We start from the raw sequence: 19,734 nt of genomic DNA, 5'->3' as shown, positions 1-19,734 counted from the left end.
AACCTGTCTCCATCCTTTCCCAAATCAAGATTATCATCCCTTCCTGCCCACTCCTCCATCCCTAGACCTCACTGGAGCTCTCATCCTATTCTTTCTTCCACGTCTGATTTTTATCTTATCAATGACCTTGAGAGTCAGAAAAAGTACCTAAAATTGCATGAAGCTCAGAGATATAGAGAGGATGCTTATTTTATACATTACTTGGACATTGGGAGGAAAAATATTCTGCAGGTGTGGTGGTTTGTATTTTTTTGGTCAAGTCAAAATGACCTCTGATCACATTTAGTAATATCTAAATGTTATTCCCCAGGTATATAATTGTCACATTATATTTAATTTCTGAAATTCTGTGTGTAACTTATATAATAAAATGACATTTGCACACACATTATTTCATAATGGTTAGTATTATACGTAATAAGAGTTTTATGCATTATTTTCTTCATATTTGGTCAGGATTGCATTTGGCTTCATGTATAGAAACCACAATAAATAATGCCTTAAATAATAGAAGGATTACTGATTCAAAAATAAGTAGTCCTGGGTTAGGCAGTCCTCATGAAACTAAGCACTTCCTATCTTCCTCTTCTGCCACCTATGCTTTGGGATGTTTGTCCCCATGATCTCTCTACGGGTGCTCAAAAACTGTGTCATGAACAAATAAACATGGAATGAAACAAGAGCACTATTTCCTTAACTGCCAAGTCATTCCTGTCTTTGGAGGAGTGGGCCTCTAGATAAAATGTGGAGAAGAAAATTAGAGGACGTCTTGGATTTTTTTCCCCTAGCCCTGAAGAACCCAGACATCCCATTTCTGAAACTGAGGGGAAAATACCAAAGGGTACAACCAGATTTGATTCTCCTGCATTAGGTCCACGTTATGAACCTCATTTCTCCCCATCTTTTCATTCTTTGGAAGATTCTCCTCAGTTACTCCAGTCGTTCCTAAAAATGGTCATCTCCTCTGGGTTCCCCCACAGGTTGGTGAGGGAGCCTGTGCATCTTCTCTTCAAACATATCTGAGAAGTAAATATGGTCTCCGAGGGTCCTTCTGCCCAGATCTGTGAATCCCCTTCGGCAATAATTGACTCTAGGAATAATCTTCATTCTCCCAGCAATTAAAAAGTGTGCTTGAACGTACATGCAGAGGTTAAATGTTCTGCTTGGTGAGTAAATGATTCAAGTGGTCAAGCCACACTTTTGGAAGACCTTAGTTTTTCTGAAGCCATGGATTACTCCAGCTCTTCCTGGGCATTGAAATTGCTAATGGAATTTGGTTACTTATAGCATGAATTAAAACCCATAACAAGTGCCTTGATGGCTCAGTTGGCAGAACATCAGACTTTTAATCTGATGGCCCAGGGTTCAAGTCTCTGTTCAGGTAATGGTTCCTGTGTTTTTCTTTTTCTGTTTTTTTTTCTTTTTCTTTTTTAGGCAACGCACATTGACGTATTTTGGAGAAAAGGGGGAAGGTTTATGTAATGTACTTTAAATGACTCAGAAAAATATAATATACATAGAGGAAATAATAAAAACAAATGGAGTAAAATGTTAAGAAAAGGTGAATCTCGGTAAAGGGTGTTCCCTCTAGTATTTTTATTTTTGCAACCTCTTGTAAGTTTGAAATTATTTCCAAATAACAATTTTACAGTTAAGTATATTAGTAAATGTAATTGTATAAACATCAAGAATCACCAGACTTTGAAATTTTAAACTACAAGTTCAGCAATTTTTACAGGTTGTATATGTCCAAATTTCAAAACATCCAAGTATAAAAGAAACCAGCACACTGTATATGTTTAGGTGTACTGTATAACTTATGTTAGCTAGCACCTAATAACAACAACATTATCAGGCTTTTTTTTTTTAACCAACACAATAGGTTTTCATTTTTACATATAAAAATTAAACTACTTTAGCAAATTAGAGCTATGGAAGGTGTCAGCTCAAATGTCCATATTTTTACATGAATTGAAACATACTATCCCCGCTGCACACTTTGACACTCTGTGGTGGCTCCATGATTTGGAGAAACACAAAGTTACTTCTGTTGTTGCTACATAATGGGCAACAACAATATAACAATACCATCTATGTTAGATCACTAGTGGGTTTACTTTTTTTATAATGCTTTACAAATAGTTTAAATTTTATATTAAATACAATAAAAAATGGAATATGTTAGTAACATTGTCAGAGTAACTAATGACAGAGAAATGACCAGCGGCTCCCAAACTTTGAGGCATATTGAAATCACCTAGGTGGCGATTTTAAAAACCTACTGAAGCCTGGCTCTCACCCCCAGACATTTTAAAAGCACCCAGGTTAATCTAATGTGCATCAAAATTTGGGGACCATTGAGAGCTTTCCAAGGGCGGTTCCTGCACAAGCAACATCTCCATCACCTCAGTCAACAAATGAAAATTCCCACTGCAAGATCCTGGAATATTTCCAGAGCCAAACGCGCACATTTTGAACCGCCGCGCTGAGGGTAAATTCTTCCAGAGAGAAGGCGGCCGTGGATTCCCATCTGTAGGCCTTTGCTTGCTTGGTGGACGCATTGATAAACCAACACGCAGGAATTCGACATAAAACAAAACAACAAAAAGAGAGAAACAAAGCAGCAAGATTCCCTTTCTGTGCAGTTAAAGACTGGGAACATCGCCTCTCCGTGGGGTAATCGAACCCCGGCCCCCTGTATAACAGGAAGGGATACTCACTGCTGCGCTAACGAGGAAGACGTAACCATTGATTCAAAAGAATCTCAACTGAAGAGACATTTACGCTTTGTGTCCTGAACTCTTTCTGGGCAGTGAATTCCTGGGAGTTTCACCAATCTTTACAATAAGAATCTGTTATAAGAATCTATAAAAGGGAATTCCCCACTTATCTAAATCTGAAAACGGCCCTGCAAAGGATTGCAACATTGCTATAGTTTAATCACTAATAGCAAAGAAATGTTCTTTAATAGGCATTAAACTTTAAAGCAAACAAACAAAAATCTCCCTCTGCTCCAAAGAACTTCCTTTCTTCTTCACCTCAAGCTTTTTCCTTATTTTATAATTACCTCAAGGGTCACCTTCCCCTGGGACTTTTTTTCACACCAGTGTGATTTAGATGTGTTTCCTCTGTTTCACTTTGTCATGATAAGATCATATATAGATGTGTGAATTTCTATGTGGAATAAAGGTAAGGGTTTAGTCTTAAAATCTAGGTCTTAGATTTTTCAGGGTGGGCATTAAATGCATGTTTATTTTTGTGTAGCCTCTTGGTAGTAGAAATTCCACTGTTAGGAATAGTCCTTAGTAAAATTCCAGCTCAGTTCCATAGGTGGCTTTGCAGAGGACAGTCATTGTAGCAATTCCAGGCAGCAGAGAATTGGAGACAACTTGGATATCTAAAATGAATGTGCTACACAGAGAGAAAAACAGTAAGTTTTCTAGGGCTGCCAGAACAAATTACCACAAACTGGTTGGCTTAAAAACAACCGAAATTTACTCTCTCTCAGTTCTGAATACTAGGAGTCCAAAATTAAGATGTTGGCAGGGCCATGCTCTTTCTGAAGGTTCTCTGAAGAACTCCTTCCTTGCCTCTTCCTAGCTTCTGGTGGATCCCAGAAATCCTAGATTTTTTTTTGGCTGTAGCTGTATCATTCCAATCTTTGCCTCTGTCCTCTTATGACTTTCTTCTTTCTCTCTGCATCTGTGACCTTTCTTATAAGGATACCAGTCATTGAATTTAGGTCCCACCCTAGCCCAGTATGACCCCATCTTAATTTAACTAATTACTCCTGCAAAAACTTATTTCCAAGTAAGGTCACATTCAGAGGTTCTAGAAAGACACAAATTCCAGCTGACACTATTTAACCCACTAAAATTAAGTATGAAGGATGAAGTGTTATATGCATAAACATAGTTAACTGCACCAAAGTATGCATTAATAGCTGTAAAGGTAGTGATTAAAACTGGTTGTGATGAGAGGGAAGGGAGGTGGAGAGGAAGAGTATACAATCTATGTTATTATTGTTCAGACTAAAGAAACAAAAGAGATTCTCTAAAGAAAGACAGGCACCAAATGCCTAAAAGGCAAATCTTCATGGTTCATGTTCTTTGATTGTCTGGTGAGAGCTTCCTGGCTCATGGACCACTGTCTTCTCACTGTTGCCTCACGTGGCAGAAGGGAGAGAGAGCTTTCTAGGGTCTCCTTTGAGAGGGCACTATTTCTATTTAGGAGGGATTAACTCATGACCTAATCACGTCTCAAAGATCCCACTTCCTAATACCATCACATCTAGTCGGGTCCATCCAAATTGCTCCCCTCCACTCCCACATTAATGAATCATTTTAAGGGAACTTTAAATGGCTTACTTCTCAATAAATCTATTACTGGTTTATTATTTTTATATGATGCCCTTTTTCGATTCCTCTTAGAAACTTGGGGAAGTGTTTCTGTGAGTATTTGAGAAAGGAAAATTAATGAAAAACTAAAAGGTAAACTATTTTAGGTCAGTGCCTTTCCCTAAATTGGCTGTTAAGGTTTCCCCACTTTCAGAGGCATTTCTAAATGGGCTCTGTTACCGGAAATGGAAAAATAGTCTTTCCCGCCTGAACAGGGACTTGAACCCTGGACCCTCAGATTAAAAGTCTGATGCTCTACCGGCTGAGCTATTCAGGCTTCGTCAGTAGTTTTTTAACTCGTTATACAGATGCCTAAGAACACCGAGGTGTGCTAGTGATGTTCGTGATTTCGGAAATCACTTGGGTCTGCCAGGGGCGTTGATCGCGTACCCCCGACCCAGCGCTGCAACTGGCTTGACTGTATTGAAGATTCCATTTAACCCCCAAACTATTTCTTCGTTGCACAGACAATTATTGTGTAGCACTTATTGCAGGGGGAAAGTCGTGCTGAGAGTAGGGTGGGATCCGTTGGGGAGGGAATATTCCTGCAGTTAATGATTGCAGACAGAGCCCTTTGAGGCCGCACCCACTCATCAGAGGTGGCTTTAGAGCGGGCGCGCAGGCTCCTTCACCAGCAACGACTTCAGTAGGTGGGAAGAACTTCAGGAAAATCAAAAATTGGGTAAAGAATGAAGGTTATGTCACAAGGAGGAGGTTTATTTCCCTTTGTTTCCTCCAGTGTTTTCTTTCAGAGTTGGGGTCTCCTGGAATTTTAACGCCACAGCAAGAAACAACCTAACGCCCACTTCGAAGTGGTGCTTCCGTCCAGGAAAAGAGCTCCCTGAAAACCCACTTCTTCAAAATTTTCTTACATCTCACTTTTTCAGCACGCCCACCTTTCCGCACCTTTCCTTCACACGCCTTTTCTTCACCCTCTCCCCAGTCTCCTTCCCCCTCTACTCTTCCCTTCGTCTCTCCAACCTCCCTCTTGCCAGTGTGGGGAGGCCACATTTGTCCCTGTCCTATTCCTTTACTTTTCAACTCCACATTTTATCTTGAGCTCCACTCTCTTTAAAGACAGGAAGGACCAGGCAGGTGGAACAGCATTCGCTGCCTCTGTCACGGCAGGTCTTCATTTGTTCATGAGACTGTTACCGAAAGTGGGGTCCGGCTGTCCGCTGCTCTAATACTTGAGAGGCAAGCTTGGTGAAAAAGAAAGTTTGCTTTATTTCGGAGGCCGGCAACCAGGGGAGAGGGCGGACTCCTGTCCAAAGGCCGACTCCCCCCAATGACAATCAGTGGCCAAGAGCTTTCAAAGGCGGGTTTCAGGGGTGGATAGGCGGAGGGAGGGCGCTACATGCAGAAATAGCACTGTTAGCTCTGACAGTCATCTTGAAATTGGTCGTGGTTGGTCTGATCAGTGTCATCTTGATTGTTTTGAGTACAGCCAATCTTTAGTTCCAAGGCCGATTTTTTCCCATTTCTTTGAGGTCAGTTCTCAGAATTGTGGCAGCTTAGGTCGTGGCTACAGTCTGGTCATCAGGTAGTTAACTTCTTCCACCTGGTGGGGATTTCAGTATCTACAAGACAGCTCACAGGATGTGGCTCAGAATATTACCTATAGCCCTGAGGAGGAACTAAAGGGCATTGACTTTGCTCAATGACTAAACTATTATTATTTTGTCCTCTTTGACTGCTTTCCTTTGCTTCTGCATTTTCTCACTTCTCTGATTATACTTATTCTTTTGGCTAGTTTTTCTACAGATAAAAGGCAGGCGGGGGGCATGGGGAGGGGCGGGGAAGACCGAAGGGTCCTGCTCCGTTTCAAGTCTTGTTAACACGTCTGCATAGGCAAAAATGCAGTGACAGGGTCACTGCACACAGACGATAATTAAGATGTTGCATTGTTTCCCAATATGTTGCGAGCTTTATAAACATTGATAAAGACACATTTTTGATAGAGGTTAATTTTCATTAAGATCCAAAAGAAAACAAGAAATGTAAATCAGTAGTGTCACTGTCATGAGTCCTTGAATTTAGCTGCCTCTGCCTGGTGTTCTTATGGGAATCTTGGAGTTTGAGGATGTGAATGTGTTGGTCCAATATTGGAAAAAGAAAAGTCGTAGCAGAGGATGGTTTCGATCCATCGACCTCTGGGTTATGGGCCCAGCACGCTTCCGCTGCGCCACTCTGCTCCTTGCTTCCGGTTACTTTATTGTACCTTATCAATTTGTATACAGACTGATAGACGCTCAAGCCTGTCGATTCTTCCTTCTCCCCCTTTCCCACTAACTTCCTTCTTTCATTCTGAGTTGGCCCCACATTTCCTTCTCAAGATTGCTGCCTACGAGCAAATCTCTAAGGCTTCTGCACTTTTGCAATTTACTCAAAAACCAAAGCTCTGAAACCCTTTCTCAGGAACTTGGTATTCAACCAGTTAGGGTCTCCTACACCGATTTCTAGGGATGAATTTAGAACTCAAACTTTTTTCCCCTGCGCCTCCCACAGCTCACTCCCAGACTCTGAATTTGCGACGCCTTGGCTCTTCCCCCTCAATGGCAAGGCCGAGGACAGGGCAGGGGCACTGTACGCCCCTGGAGAAACTGAAGACGTGGCGGAAGAGAAGAAAAAGCAAATACTTCCGAGAATTGTCACTCGCAGAGCTGAGGGAGACGTGAAGCCCAAGGTGATCTACCCTAGCTGGATTATTTGTTCACACCTCAGTCCGCAGCCACCTGCTGCCTGCTTATTCAAAACCAGACTTCTCCCTTTTTATTTTCATGGTTATATGCCACATTCTTTTGTATGATTTGGATTGCTCTAATATATTTTTAAAATAAGTGTTGGACATCGAAGGTGCTACGGAGGAGGTGAAACTTTTAAGTGGATTTTTACAAAGACAGGTTATCAATACTCCAATCTCCTTAGGAACCAGAAATGATCATTTTCCAAGGGCAGAGAAAACTCGAGTTTCTTGAGATGAACCTAGCCACCAATATTCAAAATCCAGAAGGGTGATTTTTGCTGCATAAGTCTACCTCAGGAGATGATTGATTGATTCCTTTTCTGAGCTGTTCTTTCCTTCTCAATTCCCCTCTGAATTCTGCAGGGCTCCGATTCTACTTTTTTTCATTTTCTCTGCTACAGAAGCCACAGACTTTGTCTTAACCTCCTAAGACCGCAGCCATGGAATCATCACTTCCTCAGATATTTTCATCCCCAGTAACCTCCCCAGCTACATTAACAGAATAAAACTACCACCTTCAAAAAGAGAATCATTGGTCCATGGTCTTGTAAGCCAGTAACTTTTAGTCCTGAGTGCTCTTCCAGGATAAACCTTGGAAGGAAGGTTTGGAAATTCGATGAGGTATGGTTGGGGTCCAGGCCTTGGCATTATTAGTGGCCTTCTGTAAATCTCTTCAAAAGCTCAATGCAAATGTTCTTATTCCAGCAAAGTAACCTGAGTCCTTGAGGGTCACACCGTTTTTGTGGGCATTTATGTAGCTTTGGATTCTAGGGCATATAACACACACATTTCATTTCTATTGTTCATTCCTTATTGCCTCAACTTTAGCTTCAAATTTATCTTTCAATTTCTATTCATCTGCTTAAAGTTCTTATTTGAAAGGCCCATATTGCAGTCACAGTTCAGCTACAGGTTGGAGCGGCTAGAGGAGCTGCAGATGATATTTCATCACCAGAGGGACCAAGCCAGTATCTCTCCCACAAGATTCTGAATATGATTTGTTTTCCTTAAATGGGCCAGATTCATGGGCCTGAGACCCATGCAGTCACGCAGCTCACTGCCCCCAAACCCACACTCAGAAGGGTCCTGCTCTTGGGGTTTAATGCTCTGCAATTGCTCTCTTGAAATTCTTAATAGTTTTACCTTTACACACGTTTCGTGAGGTCCAATAGAACATGGAGCATGTGCAGTTGTGGGGCTTTCGTTGAAGCCTTGGCTCTCACAGGTCCCGCCACCCAGAGATGAGTTTTCAGCGGCCAATGTACCCTTCAGCTGGCAACCTGCCCTACTATCCTTCCCCACCCCCCTCTCACACCTGCCTCAGCAGTAAGCCCCCTGGGAGGTCTAGGGAAGAGGTGGTTAAGCAGCATAACCCTGGTGCCTCTCGGATGTGGCACAGTGCCTGTTGTCCCTGTCCCAGGCTGGCAGCCTGACAGTGCCAGGCTAAGTTGGGTGGGAGTCTTGGTGGGCGTGAGCCTTTAACCCAGACTCATATGGGTATATTTTCATAATTTTAACAGCACTTTCTTCCTGCTTTTTGAACAAAGGGCCCTCATTTTCATTTTTCACTGGGTCCTGTAAGTTATGTATCTGGTCCTGCTCCCCAAATTTCCATAGAGTCTGGTTCTCTTTCCTGCAAACCTCCCCCCCCTCCCCCCCAGCTTCTTTACTATCTTTCTATCACCTTGAAAAGTCAGGCCTGAATTCTCAAAGAGGGAGCCTGATGTCTTCACGGGAAGAATGCAGGATCAGCTACTCCCCACAGGACAGGCCAATAAATTGAGTGACGAGGTGTTGAGGCAAGGGGAGTGACTTTATTTGAGAAAGCTAAACAACAACAGTAAAGAAGAAAAAAGAGAAATCCAACTAACCAAGAAGATGGTGGACAAATGCCCTTAAAAAACCATCTTAATATGGTTTTTAAAGGCACAGGCTTTTAAAGGCATTGTGAGGGAGGGGCTCCAGGGTGTGTGATGAGCTTGTGCACAATTCTCAGACTGGTTGGCATCGAGGTGAAATTTTGAGCACCACACGTCTTCTGGTTTCAGTCAGTCTGGGGTCTCCATGCTTGTGGTCAGCAGTTTTCATCTGGTGGGCGTCTGCTTCCTGTAGAAAGTTAGTAATGTGTGTCCGACCTTTACGTCTATCTTTCAGGGAGCTGGGAGTTCAGTGACTCTGCTATACGGCTGGTTTATAGTCTAAATTGTTACTAGTTTCCTGGATCAACAGCTATTCTTTGTGTCTATGTCTTCACAATTCCTAATCGTTAACTCTTGAGTCAACATTTTGAGACTCAGAGGAGGCCTGGGATGTTAAAGCAAAAAGCCTCTAACCTCAAAGGACAAGAGCACAGGGTCTTGTATATGGTTTCAAACCTTCATTTTGAAATCCCACTGCTTAATGCTGCTTAATCACTCCCCTGTAGTACTCCCTCAGCAGAGTTTTTTAAATGTGGTTATCTGGATTGAATTGTACTGAATTGACCAGGAAGTGTTTCCAGGGAGGAGACAAAGTAAAAACATTTAAAGGATACCAGTGAAGAATATCTTTAGGAACTAAAGGTAGAAAAGAACTTTTAATTAAAAGGGGAAAATCCAACAATAAAGACAAAGATGACAACTGTGACTATATTAAAATCAAGAACTTTTCATTAAAAATATTGCACTTCATGGGAGGGGTGGTGGTGGGATAAATTGGGAGATTGGGATTGACATATATACACTAATATGTATAAAATAGATAACTAATAAAAAAAATCGCACATCATTCAACAGTCAAGGGATGGGGATAAATAAAAATTAGATACAAATGAAGAAAGTAAAAGTAGAAAAAATATAAGTGAATATTCCTGAGTCAATAAAACAGAGATTAATAGAAGAAAAATATGAAACACTAGTAAATAAGCATGAAAAAGGAGATTTAAAGTTCCAAACAAGAAATAGAGAAAACAGGATTAGAAGTTGCTCCTTGAGTGGAGAATCAGCCAGTGATTGGTTATATTTAGTCTGTAGATTCTGGAGTTAAGATATCACATGATGGGTAGTCTTCCTGTTAGCATGAAAAGAGAGCACCATATCTATTAAAAGAGAAAAAATGTAATCTCTCTAAAGTTAGATGTTGAAGGGAAGCAGAATATGCCACCCCAAAATATGCCTCTTTGGCATGTGAATTATTTTGAGCTGAAGTCAAGCAAGACCCAGGTGACTCAGGAAAAAAAATTTTTTTACCTCTCCCATAACTACCCAAAAGAGTTTTGATAGGGGGTCTGTACCAGAAAAAACAAACAAACAAATAAAACAACAAAAACAACAACAAAAAACTATTACCAGATGTAACTTTTCTATCTGAAAGACCTATCTGCATGGCAGGGCAAATTTCTAATAACCAAACTCCTCCTCTTCTTATCCTCCTGTGAACTACACACCTCCCCTTTGAAGCCTCAGGCCCCTATCCCATTCCTGAGCTCAGGGTGGCATAAGCCTCAATTCGCCAATTTGCCCCTGAGCCTCATATCTTTGGGGCTCCTGTATGTATGAAATTAAATCAGCTTTTCTCCTGTTAACCTCTCCTATGTCACTTTAGTTACTAGACCAGCCAAAAAAAACTAGAAGAGAAGGGAAATTGTTTCTGCATAGTACAGTCAGCTCTCCATATCCCTGCATTCACATTTGCAAATTCCACCAAATTCTGATCGAAAATATTTGAAAAAAATTTTCAGCAAGTTCCAAAAAGCAAAATTGAAATTTGCCAAGTGCTGTTAACTATTTACATAGCATTTACATTGTATTTACACACATTTACATTGTATTAGGTATTATGAGCAATCTAGAGATGATTTGAAGTATTAATATATGGAAGGGTGTGTATATGCAAATACCGTGCCATTTTATATAAGGAATGTAAGCATTCTCGGATTTTGGTATCCTTAGGGGTCCTGGAACCAATCCCCCAAGGATACTGAGGGATGACTTTATTTGCATATAACCTACACTCATCCTCCCGTATACTTTAAATCATCTCTCGATTACTTATAATACCTAATACAATGTAAATGCTATGTAAATAGCTGCTGGTGCATGGCAAATTCAAAATTTGCTTTCTGGAACTTTCTGGAACTTTCTGGAAATTTTTTCCTAATATTTTTGAACCACCGTTGTATGAATTCAAGGATTTCAGAACCTAGGGATACGGGAGGGTTGACTGTATCCCTGGGGGTGGAGCCCAGGCATCTGTGCTTTAACAATTGCTCCAGGTGATTCTTTCATATGTTAAATGTACTGAATAAGAATCTGCATTTAACCAGATCCCAAGGTGATTTGTAAGCTCATTAAAATGAGAGAAACACTGACCTACAAAACTTAAAAAAAAAAAGGCTACTGTTCCAAGATGCTTCAAGTAATATAACTTAGACTTGCAGATACTAATTCCACATTTATGTTTATTTCAGAAACTGTTCTCTTTTCAAGCCAATTTCTAACTTATTTTGAGTAAGTGAAACTCAGTTGCAGAAGTCTTTATTCCATTGATTTCTAGCTTATGAGAAAAGTCCATGACTTTGTGCAAATACTGCCATCACAGACTATCTTCCTTACGGCCTAAGCTGTCCCAGTCTGTTCAGGAGCTCTTAAAACAACCTCTTTCAAGTGCACACATACAGTTTGTGGAAAATGTATTTTTATTGCTCTTTCCCCTAAAAGACATCCTTACAAGTGAAAGCTTCAAAAAGTTCCCAGAAGGGATTAATATGGAGTTAATCAAACTGTGGAATCTCTAATGTGGTGTCTTTATTTCTCTGGTTTGCCAGATTTTGACCATTTCGATTGAGCTGCACATTGTATTGGGCTTGGGAAACAAAATTCACTTGCCTCTGGAGACCGTGCTGATTTGGAATTCCCTTCACGTTACATACACCTGATATTTTAAATAATCAACTGGGGAGGGATAGAAGAAAGATTGGAAATAAAAACAGGATAATACATTTGCTTTTATTCATCTTGGAAACACAAGAGTCCATTAGAAAGCATGTAAACTAAGGAAAGTATAAAAGATTTAAAAATGTTCCACCTGACTACAGCACTGTAATTAAATATTATACCCCCTCAGTTTTACAAATAGGTAAACTAAGACAAGAGTCAGAACTCAGGGACCTGATCAAACATGTCTCCATTTCCACTAACACTCTCCTAATTAGCTTACTGTTAGACGACTTCCATAAATTGTCATATGTGTCAGGAAAATGTGTCCAAGATTTTAAAATGAACAACAGAATTTACTGGGTCCTTGCGTTAGTGACGTACTGGGCATTAGTCTAGTAAACCATGTAGGAATTATCTGATTTTATAGGGGTGTGCATCTCTGACTGACTTTCTATTTACTAGGCTATTCTGGAACTCTATGGTGGGAGAAGTTAACTCACAGAAAATTGATAATAATGCAACTGGTTCTTGTTTACATCAACGCAAAGGATTTTGCTCAGTTGAGATACAATTTTACCCAATAGAAGAAATAAGTCCAATCTTAAGTTTTATTGCCCTACAGAATATTAACCAATTTTGCATCTGTTAGCACATTTATTTCAGCCTTTCAGATTGTGTGTTGTCTGTTCTTCATAATCTCCTTTGAAACATTTTTAACAGCTTACTCATTGATTAGTGAGATACATGAAATCTTTGACACTGTGTTCATATTATATTGGTTTGAAATTCAAGTTTTCAGCTTTTCATTGAATGATAACACCAATATGTTTGGGGGGTTCAAAAGAGGGAGAGAGAACTCCTGACTGGGATGTCGAGGGCTGAGTGACAGAGCACATGACCAAGGGGAAGGGGGAGCTGTTACGTTTGAAAGATTATTAATTGGCAGAAAAGGAGAACCCAGAGCACATTTTCTAAGTGTTTGGAAGGTAGGACACCATAGTTCAGAAAAGGCAATGGAGCAGGGAATTTGGGTTGTCGCAAAACTGTATAAATGCCAGAGGTTGTAAATAGAACCTGGAGGGTGAATGGTCTCTTCAATGACTGCTCCCTGTCACATGGCTTGCTGGGGAAAGTACCTACATAAATTCTTTTTAATCCCTCAAGAATCTTGAGGTAGGGATTTCCCTCTAAATTTACAGATGAAGGAAGTGTTCACAGATGGTCTCAATAATATAAAATATCACACATCACAGTTTTGTAAGTGATGAAGCTTGAATTCAAACATACACATCTGATTCAAGATCCTCATGTTTTCTACTCTTCCTGCATTGCCTTTAAATCTGTTTTTTAGGTTCTCTGCATGAAGACCAAAAATGAAGCAAAAGAAAACAACTCACCCCTGATCATTGTGCACACAAAATTGGATCTTTCAATAGCTGTTTTGCCAGTTCATACATATGTGTTTGGGTTGTTTTTCTGTAGGGAATGAAAAGTTTCTGAAGGCTATTAATCTGGGAGACTAACTAAAGACTACTATGGGACAGAATGGAAAGAAAACATTGGATGAACCTCTCTCTTTAACCAAAGCAGGAGGGATTTTAACAACAACAAAAACATTTTTTAAAACTCAGTAGAGATTTTAAACCAAGACCAAGACCTAATTTGAGTCCTCCATGCTCTATATTTCTCTTATTATGTGTCCTATAATAAACCACGTCCTGCTTCTTCACTTCACATCCCTTCTTTCATGCAGGTGGAAAGAATGGAAGAGGGAAGATAAATTAGAGGGAGAGAAAAATGGCAATGGAAGGAAAGGGAGGAGAGAAGAGCAGAGAGGAGAAGGGAGTGGACCCTTGCAGGAACTGTTAAGATGCTGGAAATACTATTGTACAGGGAATCTTTAAGTCCCACTCACAGGCCCAGTCTCCACTAATAGAAACTTAAGATAAAATACTGTGTGATACTGTGAGCAGCGGGGAAAGCTCCTGAAAGCCGGTAGTTGCAACATGGGCCAATAAAATCTATATCCCAAGTCCCCTACTCCTTAAGGTCGGTCTTGTAACCGTGGTCAGCAGGGGTGGAGTGAGAGAAAGAGACTCAAAGTAGGTGATGTGGGCTCCCGGTTTTCAGAGCAGCATCAGTTCTGTCGCCCAGCGCACGTCCTCACCGTAAAACTCCTCCTTTCCTGTCTTTCGGTTTTGCAGATAGTGCTTGGTTTGCTCCTGTAATTTCTAAAAACGACTGGTTCCTCTCCTTCCTGGATGGAACAGTCTTCAATCACGGACAGAATTATTACCGCTGAGTGTCTGGTGCTGCCGTGTCAGGATGGCCGAGTGGTCTAAGGCGCCAGACTCAAGCTTGTGTCTTCCTTTTCCTGGGGCTTCTGGTCTCCGCGTGGAGGCGTGGGTTCGAATCCCACTTCTGACAGGATTCAGTTTTTGTTTTCGGCAGGCACACTCACCTTTCAGCCTTTTAAAAATCTCACTCTTGCCCTTCCACCTTGGTTCCCACTGGCACTTGAGCATCATCCTCGCTTATTCCGTAGTTCGGCCCTTTCTGCCTCTAAAGACACCCCTCCACCAGCGTCTCCCGAACCTACAGTCAAGCCTTTGACAAGTGAAAATTCCCAATTAGAGAACCTGGAGTACTGGGCACATTTTAAAAATCTTAGCGCCACCGATGATGACCCTCTCTTCCCGAGAGAAGCCGGCAGTGGATTTCCAGCAGAAGGTCGTGCCTTGCTATGTCAGCCTGTTGATCTTAACGAAACCCAGGAACTTGATTCAAAAACAAACAAAACAAAACAAAAATACAAAGTAACCAGGAAGACCTCCGTTTCCCGGAGAGACCCACTAGCTGTGGGCAGGAGGAAAACGTTATACTGGCTGCCTCGCTGTTGGCAAATCAAAGGCCAATCTCCTGCATGACCACACCAGCCAGAAGGACCCAGACTTTCTCTAGTGGTAGCTCAGCTTAAGGGTCTCCCACACAAAGTCCTAGACTTTTCCAGTGCGGAAATTATTGGAAAATTCACAGCTTTTCCCCATAGAGAGGAATTGAAAGAAACAAAATAGAAACAATCATACAATTGTTAAAATCAATTTGCAGTCTTTGTATTTTTGTATTAATGAGAAAAGTATACAAAGGAGTAAGTATATACAGTTTCTGGTTTTGCCTTTTACATTTAAAAACATCACAATACCTTATTTTACCATTTCCCAAGTTAAATATTTAAGAAACGACACGTTGGGGAAAGTGGCAAGTACTCAGAACATTGTCTCCTAAGTTGTTTTTTGTTTTTTTTTGTTTTTTTTGTTTTTAAATCAAGCTCTGTAACAATTTCCTGGCTAGAAGGATCCTCAGAGCTCAGTACTCACCATCTTGAGCAGGTGTTGGGTACCTTATAAAGAGAAGTAAACATTGTAAAATTATTTTTTATTTTATCAATACTTTTTAGGTTTCTCTGTCTAGTCCAAAATACAGTAGGAATGCTTTGAAATACAAAATAAAGCCAGTAACAGGAAAATAAACAGTCCCAACTCGAAACAATGGTTGAAAAAGATGAAAATGGAGAATGGAGGAAAATAATTTAGAATTTCATGATTGCAGGGGAAATGCAGAGCAGAAAAGAGTGGTGCGTGCTTAGGAATCTGTAGAGTGTAAAAAAGTGGAATTTAATGATGGAAGGGAAAGAGAGGCTTTGGGTTCAAAAGGTAAGTTAATCACACTTGGTTGTCCAGGGCTCATTTGTGTTATTGGTCCATGAAAGGTCACTCTCAGTTCTACTTTGTTTCATGGCCTGTATCCATCCCTTTCCTCTCCCCGCAACATATAGATCCTCTCTAAAGTTGTTAATGTTCTTTAGAAAAGAAACTACCCTCAAAAAAATGCTGTTGCTTTGTGTGATTTTAATTTTCATTGGCACTGTTCATCCTGATATTTTTTCTTTTACTCAACGCAGTTTGAAAAATCTATTGTCTTGCTACATTTACATCTGCTTCTATGTACAACTACTACATAGTATGAAATTCATGGGTGACCACTGCTGTACACCTGATGGACATCTAGCTTGCCTCTAACAATCTGGTACTGCAAAATGCTACACTAGGTAAGGCCAAGCATGGAGCTGAGCTGGAATTTCACTGAGATACATTTCTAGGAGAAAAATTGCTGTGTAGTGATTTAAAAGCTATACAGGAAGAAAAACTCATTTAATGTCAAAGCTGCAGAAGTCTAAGATCTTAATTTTAAGACCAAGATCTTACTTAGCCTATGTAGAACTTCATAGAAGGCATTTTTTTACTTTATAAAATGAAAGACAAGACATCTAGATCACATCATTCTGAAAAGAAATCTCAAAATGAGCTATCAATTTACTTAATTTTAATAGTATGGACATTTTTTGGCTATTGATAACCAAAAAATGTTTTCAGCAGCGTCATAATCTTGAGGGACTTTCCCTCTTAGATTTTAGACGTGATATAAGAAGGTGACAAAGGAAACTTTTTGTTAGAACTTTATAACAGATTCCTTTCTGTGTGCAGAAAAGCAGTGAAGGTTTCAGTAATTCTTCCCACAGTAAAAACCCAAGATCCAAATGTGGATGACCGGTCAGTTGATCCACTAAGGAAAAGACCACAAGTTGTTATGGTAGTTTTTTCCTCGGAAGAGGGATCTCACAGAAGGCAGCGCTGGAAGTTGCCCCCATATAGCTCTGAAAGTATCCTAAGATTCTCAAACTGGGGAATTCTCATTTTCGAGTGCCCTTCAGGGTGGGAAATATTTGCGGTGCTGAGGGTTGAGTTATTATGAGCTATCCAAGGTGAAACTTTTGACCTGAACGTGGCAAGTGAAACAAAATAGGAATGTGTCAGAAGTGGGATTTGAACCCACGCCTCCATTCGGAGACCAGAAGCCTCAATGATGAGAAGCAGATGCTTGAGTCTGGCGCCTTAGACCACTCGGCCATCCTGACACGTTGCTTTGTTTGGAAGTGTTATACTGCAGACTCTGAGAGGTTAGCGCCTAGCTGCGTCCCAGAAGAAAGCTTCTGAAAATTTGTCGGACTAGTTCTGAGTTCAGAGACTGAGAAACAGAGAGAGGTAGGAGGTACGAGCGTTAGCGAGGACCTGAATAATTCTTTCTGCCTTGGAGACGGGGTGGCAGGGTGCTGAGCGACACTCCCTCCTCGCCCCTCCCCCTTCCCCAGTACTCCCAGCCCAGTCTCCTGCTTTCCGCTCCGCTGCCCGCCAGACCAGTGTCCCGCGCCTCACACGAATCTCCTCCTACGGCCCCGACCCCCACATGTGATCTGGACCCCAGGTCACTGTGTTCTTTGTGATTCAAACCTTTATCCAGCAGGTCCAGTTCGATGCTGCCCCAGGATCGGTGGAAACTTAAAGTGAATAAATGGTCAACCCCACTGCTCTGGACAAGAGAGGGTCAGTCCCCTTGTTCTCAACCCATCCAAACTGTGATTTTATCTCCTGAAGCCATACTTACATCATTCATTCCACCCATCACCATCTCCTGACCTTCAGGGTTGCTTGTGCTCTACAGTAATAATCCTGCCTTTCTTCTCTCTAGAGCTCTCAGATGCTTTCCAATAAATATTACCCATCTTAGGTGACCGCAGCTATTCTGAAACATAATGTTGAAAAAAATATGTTTAAGTGACTGAAAATGAAATAGCCAAAGTGGGGGGGGGACAAAAAAAAAGAGAAGAAATATCTTTGTTGCAATGATTATTCTAGGATTAAAGGAGAGAAGAAATCTGAAATTCCGACAAGTAGGAGTATCACCAAGTTTCTATAATTAGGCTGTAAAATCTAAATCTATAGGACACTTAAATTTGAGAGCTATCACTTTTTAATTTGTAATTACCTCATCTATTACCCTAAAACTAAATGGGAAGCATCTCTTTTTAAAAAATAAGTTTATTGCTTGTAGGTTTTAATCTTTTTATTGTGACTATTTTTTCACTATACTAACAGTACAATTACAAAGTATGCAAAATTGACAGTTTGTATTTTAATATATACATATGTTGAATTTTTGCACTAATGCTTCCTATACCTTGAAGCATAGGTATATTCCTATACACTCTTGAATTCTATTTGTATATTTTTTTGTAGATGAAAACGTCTGAATACAGGTTTAAAATATTTGGAATACTTGAAAATGGATATTATCAAAATATAATGTAAACATGAAATTGCAACTGAAATATGCCATAATTCAATTTTCTTTATAGACTGATTTTTGCAGGGCCCAGTACAGGCAATATTCCATGAACGGCTGGGTAGTATGTTTCCTAAGCACCTGTTTAATATTAATTTATTTTAATGTCTCAGAATTTTCATTACAAGTCCAGGGGACATTGGATAAGTGAAATCTGAGGGGATAGAGGCTTCTAAGTGGTTAGAGTTCAGTCATAAAAAACCTGTAGTAAATTGTATTTTCCAAAGATGGCCATACAGCTGTATCTCATGCCATGTGTTTTCCTTTGAATGCAATTTTGACACATTTCCTTCCAGAGGTTGCAGGGGTCTCTGTTCCCTCCCCTTGAATCTGGATAGACCTGTGACTACGATGGAAGAGATACTCTATGACTTCCAAAGCTAGATCATAAAAGGTGATAGAAGCTTCCAATAGTTTTCTCTCAAGACATCTGTCCCCAGAACCCAGCCACCACACTGTGAGGAAGCCCAAACTAAGCCGCAGGGAGGGACCACATGGAAGATAACTGAGGCCTCAGCGCACAGCCAGCAGCAGCCATACATTTGAGTAACCCATCCTTCAGATGATGTCCTGCCCCTGGTCTTAGAGTCTTCCACTTGAGTTTCCAGAAATCACGGAGCAGAGGCAAGCTGTCCTCATTGTGCTCTGCCCAAACTCTGTGAAAACCAACAAATCTGTGAGAACGAATAAATGACAGGTGATAAATTAAGCCGTTTAATTTTAGTATGATTTGTTACGTGACAATAGTTAGGTATGGATCAGTCTTGGTCCAATGAGGAGAGAGGAACAAATAACTTGGCAGGAAAAGTTGTTTATTTATTTATTTTTCCATTTTATTGAGATATATTTGACATATAACATTGTGTAAGTTTAAGGTGTACAACGTAATGATTTGACATATGTATATATTGCAAAATGATACCATAATAAGTTTAGTTAACAACTATCAGCTCACATAATTACAACGTGTTTTCCTTGTGATGAGAACTTTTGAGATCTACTCTCTTAGCAACTTTCAAATATACAATCCAGTGTTGTTAACTACAGTTGTCATGTTGTACATTACATCTCCAGAAAGTATTTCTCTTATAATGAACAGGGAAAGTTTAATACAGAGAATTATTATCTAAAGAAGGTGTTGGAGAAACAAGGAATTGGTTAGTAAAAAAGTAAAGACAACACTGACGAATAAAGGAATAGCAAATCTAAGGAGCAGTCACTACCCTTAGGGCTGAAAACAGCTTAGGAAGTGCCCCTCACCTACAGCTGAGCCAAAGCACAGAAGGAAGAGCCCTCTACCCTTCACCCCACCCCTAGCTAAGATCCAGACCTCGATGGGGAAGGCACCGACATGGCTCACTGAAGAGTGGAGAAATTGCTCTCAGGTTGTGCCAGCAGAACTTGCTTGAAATGTGCCCTCTGGAACTGGCTGGAG

General features: G+C 40.5%; 5 non-coding genes across 5 annotated transcripts; 2 read left to right on the top strand and 3 right to left on the bottom strand.

The window, feature by feature from the left end:
• Window positions 1-1,311: 1,311 nt before the first annotated feature.
• On the top strand, window positions 1,312-1,384 carry TRNAK-UUU (transfer RNA lysine (anticodon UUU)). Its single transcript has one exon. It is a non-coding gene; the product is annotated as a tRNA-Lys (tRNA).
• Window positions 1,385-4,601: 3,217 nt separating this feature from the next.
• On the bottom strand, window positions 4,602-4,674 carry TRNAK-UUU (transfer RNA lysine (anticodon UUU)). The gene has a single exon. It is a non-coding gene; the product is annotated as a tRNA-Lys (tRNA).
• A 1,846-nt stretch (window positions 4,675-6,520) lies between these two features.
• TRNAM-CAU (transfer RNA methionine (anticodon CAU)) lies at window positions 6,521-6,592 on the bottom strand. Its single transcript has one exon. It is a non-coding gene; the product is annotated as a tRNA-Met (tRNA).
• A 7,786-nt stretch (window positions 6,593-14,378) lies between these two features.
• On the top strand, window positions 14,379-14,486 carry TRNAL-CAA (transfer RNA leucine (anticodon CAA)). Its single transcript has 2 exons — window positions 14,379-14,416; window positions 14,441-14,486. It is a non-coding gene; the product is annotated as a tRNA-Leu (tRNA).
• Window positions 14,487-16,927: 2,441 nt separating this feature from the next.
• Window positions 16,928-17,034, bottom strand: TRNAL-CAA (transfer RNA leucine (anticodon CAA)). The gene is made up of 2 exons: window positions 16,997-17,034; window positions 16,928-16,973 (listed from the first exon to the last, which is right to left on the bottom strand). It is a non-coding gene; the product is annotated as a tRNA-Leu (tRNA).
• Between the last annotated feature and the right edge of the window lie 2,700 nt (window positions 17,035-19,734).

This window comes from Orcinus orca, chromosome 10 (genome assembly GCF_937001465.1).
Source record: "Orcinus orca chromosome 10, mOrcOrc1.1, whole genome shotgun sequence".
Lineage (NCBI taxonomy): Eukaryota > Metazoa > Chordata > Mammalia > Artiodactyla > Delphinidae > Orcinus > Orcinus orca.
Note: the sequence above shows the minus strand (reverse complement) of the source record. Positions and strands in the feature narration are given on the sequence as shown.